The 10,489-nt window shown below is 52.7% G+C and overlaps 1 protein-coding gene across 3 annotated transcripts in view; it reads left to right on the top strand.

Annotated features, from left to right (window-relative positions):
- Window positions 1-4,365: 4,365 nt before the first annotated feature.
- Window positions 4,366-10,489, top strand: part of Casz1 (castor zinc finger 1) — a 141,531-nt gene continuing 135,407 nt past the window's right edge. For all 3 annotated transcript variants that reach the window (XM_026397955.2, XM_077791512.1, XM_077791511.1), the window contains exon 1: window positions 4,366-4,502. The gene's annotated coding sequence lies outside the window, so the exon portion shown is untranslated. The remainder of the gene's footprint in view (window positions 4,503-10,489) is intronic.

Genomic DNA, 10,489 nt, shown 5'->3' with positions numbered 1-10,489 from the left:
GAAATGAGATTTACAGTTAAAGGACAGATTTGTTCTGCTTCCCCCTCCTCCTCTCCCCACGGGACTCACATTTAGGTTTCATTTCTGGCTCTTCTTTCCAGGCTGGGGAACGGTAAGCAAGTGCTCTACCCCTGAGCTGCATCTCCAGCCCCAGGTTTACTCACTGATGAGAATGCAATGGAGGTAAAAACGCTCTCTGCCATGACATAAGTTGGGAAGTGAGAATTTTGTTACCTCCCTGCCCCAGCAGCTGGCCCTGGGGGAGTCAGACTGCCTGCCTCAGTGTCCTCATCTGCGTCATGGGTATGCTCCTCATTGTTCACCACGTCATCCGTGGTTACGTGAGGCTAAGGGGATGACGCAAATATTTAGCCTGGTGCCTGGTGCAGCAGGACCGTTCAATAAATATTGGCGATTGATGTTCGATCGGGTTTTGCTTACCGTCGCCAGAGAGAACCAGAAACCAAAAAAAAAAAAAAAAAAACAACTGTCACCAGGAAGCTGAGCTGTGATTACTTTGGAGCCTTTCCCACTGACACCAACTGAAACAGACTTAAATATCTTGGTTCCAGTCAATTATGGACAGGCTCCTGGGGGCTGGGTGTGGTGCTTGGCTCCTGAGCTTCTGGGATGAAGGCGCAGCATCTGCGTTCAGAGTGGTATATACATATGGGGGGAGGGTGGCCGCGCACGGGGGTCTCCTCTAGAGACTTAGTACAGGCAGCCCACTTTAAGGACTGGATGGGTCCACGGCTGTCACCTTCTCTCCCACCTGTGCAGCCTCCTGCGCTGGGCTGCAGTTCTACAGAGCCACCTGTTTCCCCACCATCAACTCCAGCCAAATGCCAGGGAGCAAAAACCCTGGCAGGGTGACTGCAGCTACTTGGCCATGCCCAGGTTCTACCAAGTCCAGGGGTCCCCAAAACTTTGTCTTAGGCCCTTTCTGGTCATTCTCCCCCTAGAGCCCAGGCACTCTTGCCTCAGTGCCCAATTCATACAGGGAGGGCCTGTGACGTGCCGGGCACCGCGGGAGGTGTGAGGACACGAGGGGACACGGAACAGTCTCTCTGTAGGTTGCTTCCGTTCTGGGAGGGGCAGCCGGAGAGGGGACATGGGAACTGATGACTGAAACCCCTGTTAGACAAGTGATGGGGATAAAGGGAGAGAGAAAGACTGGGAGCTCGCTCCTTCAGGGAGATGGCCACTGTCTATACTACCAGGCGCTCAGGAGGCGGAGGCAGGAGGATCAGGAGGAGCACAATTCAAGGCCGGCCTGGGCAACTTAACAAGAACCTGTCTTTAAAGTAAAAAATAAAATGGGCTGGGGATGTAGCTCAGTTTGTAGAGCAGTTGTCTGGCATTGAGAAGCTCTGGTCTTTGGTCTCCAGTACTGCCAAAAGAAAAAAAATAAATAAACAAAAACAAGCCCTCCTGAGGAGGGGAGAGAGGAACCATCAATGGAGTTCCACTGGAAGGGAGAAGGCTGCCAAAAGGGCTTCCTAAACAGAGGCACAGCCAGTGCAAAGGCCCTGAGGTGGGGATAAGCTTGGTGTTTCCAAGATAGAAGAAGCCAGTGTGTCTGGAGCAACATGACCCAGGGGAAGGGTAGAGGGAGGTGAGGCCCAGAGCATGCAGTGACCACATGTTGGAGGACTTGCTGACCATTAAGAGTTGGGATTTGGTTTTAGGGGGAGCTCAGGAAATACCAAACTGTAGAAAATAAGGAGAAAGAGCATGTGGTCTCAGTCCCCTTGGGGGCTGGGGAAGAACCAAGCAGTGGAGGTGCAAGAAGGGACGGAGGCCAGAGGCCTCTCCAAGCCCCTGGCTTCCTTGTCCTCTGTTCTGAGTCGGGAGGCCGGAGGAGACTTCATTTTTCACTTTGCTCCTCCAGCCCCGTGCTGTTTCCACTCCCCAGAGGTGAGGGTCTCCCAGAAAAGGCTGAAAGACTCCTGGGGGAGAGGGGAAGCATCTGACCCAAAAAATGTAGTTGAAGTAGTTAAGTAGTTGAAGGAAAGTTTGGTGGTGAGACATAACTCGGTGATACTGTAGGGAGGGTGGAAAAGAGTGGGGGGTCCTTACAGCAGTAGAAAGGGGGAGCCTGAGAGAGAAAGGGGGACAGTCCTGGAGAAGCTAGCCAAGTCTGGGACCAGCTCTCCCGGGCAGGGTCCTGTCTGGCTCAGCCTTGTCTCCACCACTGGTAGAGCCCGCCCTTCACTGGGACGCAGCAGACACTGGCCAGATGATTGAAGGCATGAAGGACGGCTGCTGGAGGGGGAGGAAAAAAAAAAAAACAGAAAAGAAGGAATGCAGAGAAGACAGGAAAAAATGAGAAGTAGAGGGAGCACTGGACGTCCCCAGGAGCAATGACAATTACTAGCACTTATTGATCAGTGTCTTGGCCTGAGCCCTTTTCCTGCATTAACTCATTTTAGCTTCTCAATCACAGGCAGTAGGTACTATTATTATCCCCATTTTATTGTTGAGACAACTGAGGCATGCAGGGGTCAAATGCCTTACTCAAGGTCACCCTGTTGGTCAGTGCCTGGGGGCTGACCCCAAATCCCAAGCTGTTCACTGCTTCTAGACACTGCCCCAGGAATGGAGTGAGCTGCGAGCCAAAAGTTAGAAGACCAACTTTGGCACCTCTCGATTTCTCTTGAGGAACGGCAGGATTGGGTTTGGACTCTCTGGGGCTGTGTTCTGCCATCACTGAGTACAAGGGTCTTATAGATGAGGGAGCAGCACCCAGCCCCTGGGGACTAAGGATGCTTTTGATGGTGGGGGGTAGGAATGGAGAGAAGCAGGCCCATAGTCCATGGGGTCTGCTCATCATTGATGTGTTGCTGCTTTCTGTTAATTGTGGGGATGAGGAGGGACTTGACAGGTGTCTAAACCCTAATTCTGGCCTTCCTGTATGAACAAATTCTGCACCGATCCCCAGACCTATTCCAGGAAGTTAGGAGCTAGGTTTTTTGAGCTGGTTTCTTTCCTAGCCCCTCTGAAGTCAGCAGCTGACACTGCATACCCAAGGGGCCTGATTGCCTCCATGCCCAAATGTGCAGGCTTCATTAGGGGACAGGGCAAGTCCTGCCACTTCAGGGCCAGAGGGCCAGAGAGTCCAACGCTCTGTCCATTTGCCGCTGGACCAATTAACTGCCAGCTTAAGGCAGGGCATGGAACACATCCCAGCAGATGTCTGTCGTGGACCATTATGCAAGGCTGTGGGGGTCACTTCCAGTGCTGAGAGCTTGGCTGGAGCCTTGCAGAATAGGCCCCCAAGTCTCCCAGCCCACGACAATGTTTTACCAGCCTGTGGCATTTCCTCTTAGTCTAATGCATGGTGTCGAGCACATCTCAAAGCTGTGGGCCATACTTTGAATTTTTATTCATTTATTCAGCTGATCATTCATCTATTTAGTTTACCATCATGGTCAATTTCTTCTTGATCTCATCATCCAGGTGTTCTCCCCCTTTCTGAAGGTCTCACATTATTTTCATCCTGGCTTTGTGCAGAAGGGAAATAGGTACCCTGAGTAGCTCAGTCCTGGGATGGGGTGGCCTGGCTGGGTAAGGCAGCACCAGGGTTTCGACAGATGCTGACCCCTAAGCTCAACTCAGTGTGGCCAACTCAAGCCCACTGGGAGGTGGGAGGGGTGGGCGTGAGGAGGAGTGGGTTTTCCTTTGGTGGAGAATTACAGTACCCCTCAAAGAGGCTCTCTGAGAGCTGGGTTTGGGAGGTAGTTCTCCAGAGACACTGCTCTACTGCCTTGTTCTATTTTCTTCGTGGGTCCTTTCACTCTCTGCAATATTATTCGTTTTAATGTTCATTATCTGCCCCTCCCCGTGTAAGGTTCATTCTGCACAACCTTTCTTGCTCACGTAGGATTTACTTCTTGCACAAGAGATCGAACGAAAACCCCCTTGCAAAGAAAAAGTGCAAAGAGGACATCCAACAGTGAGAACACTGCGTTCCTTTGGTTTCGACAATTCTAATATTTTCACTTGCAAAGAACCAAGTGGAAAAGTGGGAACCAAGCTCGGGGTCTCTCGGGGTTCGGAACAGATGAAAAGTAAAGCACCCCCATCCTTTCTCTCTTCTGCCCCAACCTCAACTCCACTCAGTAGCGGGGTGTGGAAACCTTTGGGAGCCGCAAAAGGGAGCGGCGCGCTCAGAAGCTGCTCTGCAGGCCGCGTCTCCCTGCGCACACGCCGAGCCCAGCCGGGCCGGTGGGTGGGAAGAATCCGGGAGGGGAAGGTCTGGGGGTGTGAGGGTGGAGCGGAACCCGGCCCCGCGATCCGGCCCGGGTTTTGCATGCCACCCACTCGCCCGCTCGGCCGCGGAGAATTCCATAATCACAGCGGGCGAGAGCGGAGACTGGGAGCGAAAAATCCGGGATCCGGCAACTTTGGGCAGCGCATGCGCGCCCGCGGCGCTCCATCCCAAACACACACACATTTTTCCCCCGGACTTGGAAAGTCACCCAAAGCCGCCCCAAGTGCAGGTAAGAGACTCGGCGCTCCCTCCGCTGCGGGCTCCCCTGTCCCCCAGCTCCGCGGGCCTCTCGGGGCGCCTCCCCGCTTCGCCCCCTGCCCGGGTGCAGCCCCCCAGCCCCGGGGCTGCCGCTTGCAGCCGGGAGCGGGCGAGCGAGCGAGCGAGCGAGAGAGCCAGCCAGCTTGCGAGCGGCGGCTGCCACCCAACTCCGGCCGTGCGGAGGCAGGGGGCACGGAGGGCTGGCACCCCGGCATGGGGTGGCGCGTCGCCCGCTGTGGCCAGGGGAATGCCCGGCGCGCGGCTCCTGGGGAGGGGAGGGCTGCTGCTCCTGGGGGTCACTTACTCCAACTGAGGGGGCGGCGGGGTAGGGGAGAAGAGGGGGAGGTGCCAGGTTCGAGTGCACGACTTTGCAAATAGGGTGGGGGCGCCCCCCGCGCTGTGGGCTCCGGGGGGGGGGCAGGTGTTCGCCAATACTGGGTGATCATTCCTTTCCCTACGCACCCCAACCCCCAGCGACAAGGGGTCGTGCGCTCTCCAGGGCAGAGAAGGAAGCAGGGGTGAGGGGCGCTGGGGTGACTTTGCAAGACTTTGCCCAGGGGAAGGGGCGGGTGGGGATCCCCTTCGGCCGGCTCTTGTACCCCGACACCGGGGTGTGTGTGCTTCCGGCAGAGGTAGGCAGTGTTCGCTTAGGCTCAGGGTGCCAAGGGGTGCCCGGGATGAGAAAACCAAGGCAAGAGGTTTGTTGTATGGGGGGAGCGGCGCCCCCTTTTTCATCTTTGCCTGGGAAGTTTATCTCAAGTGCGCTGCTCCAGGCGCGGCAAGTGGCGCTTCTCGCTCTCTCCCCCACCCCCCAGCCTCCCAGGGCGCAGGCTGGCAACGCTGGGCACGGACACAGAGAGTCAAAGCACCGACTCAAAGCCGCTGGGCTGTTGGCCGAAGCCCGCCTGGGTCTGGGAAAAAGTTCCGGGGAGTTGCGGCGGTTGTTTTGTGCGCGGGGAGAGAAGTTGCGCCCGGGGACGTGGGACGCTGGCCTGGCAGGCCAGCTGGCGGGTGGAGCAATGCGATCCCGGGGGCTTCTGCAGCGGTGGGAGAGGGTCTGGAAGGGTCTGTGCCCCAAGGTGGGCAGAGGGTGATCTGGGGGCTTAGCATTTGGGGAGGAAGAACCCTGAATCCGAGAGCACAGGGCTGAAATAGGCACCTGGTGGAGGACAGAGAGAAGAGTAGCTTGTTTGGGCTCAGGGGACACTAAAGGGGAAATGGTTGGACCACCCCGTCTTTTCGGTTCTGGCTTCTTGGCAAAGGAGCGCATGGTGGCTGGCGGAATAGTGTTGGGGAGCGGGGCTGCAAGGGGTGCGCGGGAATGGGGGATTGGGTCAGACGGACAGTCCTGTAGCTGCCGGGGCAGGGGGCCGAGTCGTGCGCTCGGGGTGAGCCTGCCGGGCGGAGCGGCGGCCGGTTTATTTTTACTCGGTGGCATTTGCAGAATGTGCAGCTGATGACCGTCGGCCGCCAGGAAGTTTTGCTTTCTGTTCTTTCTCTCTCTTTGCGAAGCCAGCGCGGCCCGGAGCTAGAGGGCCGCCGAGTCGGGCCTAGGAGGGGAGGGGGCGGCCTCTGGGGTTGCAAGGTGCCGGCAGGGGCGCGCTGGGGCCGCGGGCGGGGGCCGCCGGCGCGGGCGGGCGGACGGCGGGCGCTGGCGGCTGCGGAGCGGTTGGGCGAATATCTGTCCCCAGCTTTGGAAGCTCCTCCGCGAGGGGAACAGGTGTATGCGCCGTCAATCACAGCGGGAGGGACACTTTGGGGGCGTAGATTAAGATCATAATAATAGATTTTTCTCTTGGGGGTGGGCGCAGATTCTTCCAAGTCATCCCAGACCCGGATCCCGAGTTGGGGGAGGAGTGGAGTGCGGAGGGAGGCTGGGGGCCCCTTCTCCCTCCGCATAAGTTTTTCCTGACACAGGCTCAGCTTGGGAAGCGGGCCTGGGTGCGGCGTGGACCTCCTTCCCATCAAGCTGGGAAGTGCGGGTCCGGTACGTGTGCCTGTGCGTAAAATTTATCCACCAAGGAAGCAGCAGTAATACTCCTCCTTTGAGCCGCAGCTCCCCCAAACCCCGCAGGATCTGGGAGACTGGCGGGGGTCTGCGTCGCTGCTCCAGCGGAGTCGGGGGACAGGGCCCTCAGTGTGTGTGGTTGTGCGCCCACACCCTGTACCCTCGCAGACGTGGGTGCGGGTGGGGGAGAAAGATCGGGTAGAAAGATTGGCCAAAGTTGGTAAATTTAGGACGCCTCTAAGCGAGTACAGGCGCACGGGCAGAGCGTGCGAGGGGACTGGAAAACAGACCGCCGGGTAACATTGGGTCCCCCCCCCCCATGACACACGCGCGCGCGCGCGCGCGCGTACACACACACACACACACACACACACACCGCCGTCCTAAAGAGAGCTGTCCCGGCTGAGCAGGAGCAGCTGCGCCGGGCTTGGTGGGGGGGTAGTTGGTCCCCGGGGGCTGCGCCCGGGCTGCGCTCCACGTGCCCGGAGGGGGCGCTGGGCCATTCGGCGCTTGAGCGCAAAGCGCCGGGTTTGCGCCCTGGTGGCTGAGAGGCGGTGCGTCCGGGGCGGTCGTCGAGACCCGCGCCATCTCCCGCGACCCACACCAACTCCCCCGGTCCCCAGCCGCTTTCTCAGTTGCCAAACTTTTGACTTTTACGGTTTGTCCCTTTCTGGAGCTCTTGACTCTGTAGAGAACTTCTCCCTTCCCGGCCGCGACTACCGTCTCTCCCAGGAACACAGCGAATTGGAGAGATGACCCCCCCCCCCCATCTTGTTAGCCACCTTAGAGGCGGTTAACGAGAGTTTATGGGGAATATTGTTGAACTTCAGTAATCAGGTTTCCAGCGATCTTATGCCTCCTGTTTAATTTATTAGACTAGTTATTTATTCTGTTGATGATAATCTGTTGCTGGTTTCTATGGAGATGTTAAACTGATCTCTTTCAGAAATCAAACTCCATATGCACTAAAACGTTTAAAGGGGCAGTGCCTCCCTCTTTTTCCCCCTTGCCCTTTTTTGTTTTGTTTTGTTTTTTAGACTTTGCACCTTGCTGAGACTTCGAGTCTTGCTCTGAGTCTCGGCGCATTTTACTTCCTTCTGACGAAGGAGAGGAGCCCGGGAGACTCACGCTTTGTGGCAAGTACAGCTTATTATGGCTAGCAGAAAGAGAAGGCTTTGATCCCTAAGTTGCATCATCATTTAAAACAGATCATTTCACCACCACCCCTTTCCCCCCATCATAGAAGAGCAAAATTCTTTCAAGATCAAAGAGTCCAATCTTTTAAAAAAAAAAAACAACTATTGTTTAAAAAAATAGAAAAGTCAGTTAAATATGAACCTCCCCATTTATATCTGCTCCCCTTGTGTTTAAAGGATTTTTTGAATAAGAAAAACAAAACTCAGTTCATTTTTCAGACTTATTAATAGTTTATCTAGCCCCCCCCACTTTAATTTAAAAAGAAGTTCAAAGTTAGATTTCTCTGCCTGTGGGGGTTGAGGTATACTTGCTTTTCTTTTAGATCCTGACCATCTGTTTTTGGAAAATTAGCCTCTGGGAAGAGGGGGAAAGCAGTTTTTACTCAAAGTTAATGGAGTGCTTTAATTTATTTATTTTTTTGAAAATATACAAATATTTAAAAGTCCTATTTTCCTTGCTTTTTAAGAGAATACCAGTAACATCTGTCTGGTGTGTCAGAGTGTATCAACTTTTCCTTCTTCTGTCCTCTTCTCTGCTCAGGTATTTTTTCTGTAGACTTGTGACTTTGGTGAATTTTTTTTGTGGGGGGAACACAGTGAATGAAGAAATAAAGCAGAAAAAAAATTATCGTGGTTTTTGACACTGAAAAATTGTGAACCTACTCTGGCTCAGATATTTATCATGCTGACAGATATGATACAAAGCGATTGCATTTCCTAATGATCCTCCGGGACTAAGTTGTAGGTAAAACCATTTAATGCATTTTTAATATTAAAGTAAGGCCCAGGTTCCATTTTCTTGGAGGTAGGGGGAGTGGCTGTCCCTGTACAGAGCTGGTGTTCTCTGAATAGGCAGCTTTGCTTCTTCAACTAGACCCCCCCCCCATTTCACATTTCCATTACGTTGGGGAGGGGTGAGCCATACAGGGCATTTGGCTTTCACAAATAAATTTATATCTGACCAGAAGGTCCAATACTAAATAAGAGTACACTTAAAAAAAAAAACCACACACACATACATACACACACCCCAAGACTCCACCCCTGTTATAGGAAATAAAACATAGGCAATACTTGACCCCCCCACACCCTTCAGCCCTCCTGCTTCTCTTTTATATTATCTTATTTTGGAGGGGGGGGTGGAATGGTGGTTGCCTTTCAGCTTAGAGGAGAGAGGAGTCATTCCTATTATTTCCCTCTTTGCTATATTTTAAATTTTTGTTTGATTTGGATTGCAAACAGAGCAGGGGCTTAGGAGTAAAAAGAGCACTGTGGCTTTAAACTCAGGAGTTTGCATATTCTCCTTGTATCTTTCCCCTTTGCTAATTATTGTGTTGTTTTCAGAGCAAATATGTCATATCCATGGCGACCGGGCAGGTTTATTGTCTTTCTGAAGCAATAGCTCACATAAGTAATTAATGACTTTCTTTTTTTTCCTCTGGCTTAGGTTAAACAGATCATTCAAGGAAAGTCATATCTCTTCTCTTCTCTCCCTCTCTCTCCCTTTTCCTCTCTTTCTCTCTCTCTCTCTCTCTCTCTCTCTCTCTCTCTCTCTCTGTCTCTCTCACCTTCTCTCTCTCTCTCTCTCTGACTCTCTCCTTTTTAGCCCAGTGACATAAAAACATGAGTTAAGAACAAGAAAATACTTTAAGCAAGAAGTCAACAAGCTTATTTCCCCCCATTTCTTCTGAGAGCTGAGTGTCAGCTTTCAGACCTCAGAGTTGTCATCTGGCAGCCCTGAGCAGTGCGGTCCCGCCTGGGCTGGCTGTCCACTGCAGGTCTGCAGGTCCCTCAGAGTGGAGGCAGGGAGGTGGTGGCATGGCCGGGAGGAACCTGCAGGAATTTGCTTTTGAGTTTGGGGGAAGCACTCCAAAATGATTATTTCTCCTGTATTTGGCAGAATTTAATTAAATTGTTTACTGGACAGAATGAACGCGTCGGTAGTCTGTGTCGCCTGGCGCCCTTCTTTTTCCCAATCTAGTTCATTGGAAAGACAAAGTTTTCCTTTTCGACTCACCTTCTTCAGCTTTCTGCCGCCTTTGTCTTAAGTGCTTTTTCCTGGAGGCGTAGCTTTTGGGATTCCCTCTGGTTAATATTTCCAGAATCCTGGTGGGGTTTTTATTTTTATTTTATTTTATTTTTTCCCTTTCAAACCTCCAACTTGAAGGGTTTTCTCCTTCTTAAGAATCAACAGTTATGATGATCGACTCTGCTTGGATTTTTTTTTTTTTTTAACTTTTTCCTTTTTCTGGTGGGAGGCCCCTCTGGGGATGTCAGGTTAGATAGGCAGCCTATTGGCCTTCTGTACCTACATAGTGACAGTGCCGGGGAAAGTAGAGGCCATGTGCTTTTTTTTTTTTTTTTTAAGAAACCACTTTTTATGTCCTGTGCTTTTCAGGTGGACCTTTGCTACCAGAAGCCTTATGATGTCACCCTTTAACTTTAGGAATTTGCTAGATGTTTCCGCTAGCATGCTCAGCCACCTTCTGCCCTCCCCCCTGGACACACATCAAGCACACTCCTGCGATCCTCCCCCCACTTTTAAGCATTTCACATATAGCCAAGGTTTTGTGTGTGTCCTTCGGAAAGGGGAGAGCCAGATAGCAAAGCATCACGTTGTCCTCAGACACAATTCAAAAGAATATTTTCCTCCCATCTGAACTAAGTGCGAAAAAGACTGCGGGTTGACAGAATGAATCTTGAGGCTTTCGCCATCAACAGTCAAAATATAAAGAAGAGAGATTTATTTGGTAT

This window comes from Urocitellus parryii, chromosome 11 (assembly GCF_045843805.1).
Source record: "Urocitellus parryii isolate mUroPar1 chromosome 11, mUroPar1.hap1, whole genome shotgun sequence".
Taxonomy (NCBI): Eukaryota; Metazoa; Chordata; class Mammalia; order Rodentia; family Sciuridae; genus Urocitellus; species Urocitellus parryii.
The sequence above is the reverse complement of the archived record's forward strand: the minus strand, read 5'-3'. Positions and strand labels throughout refer to the sequence as shown.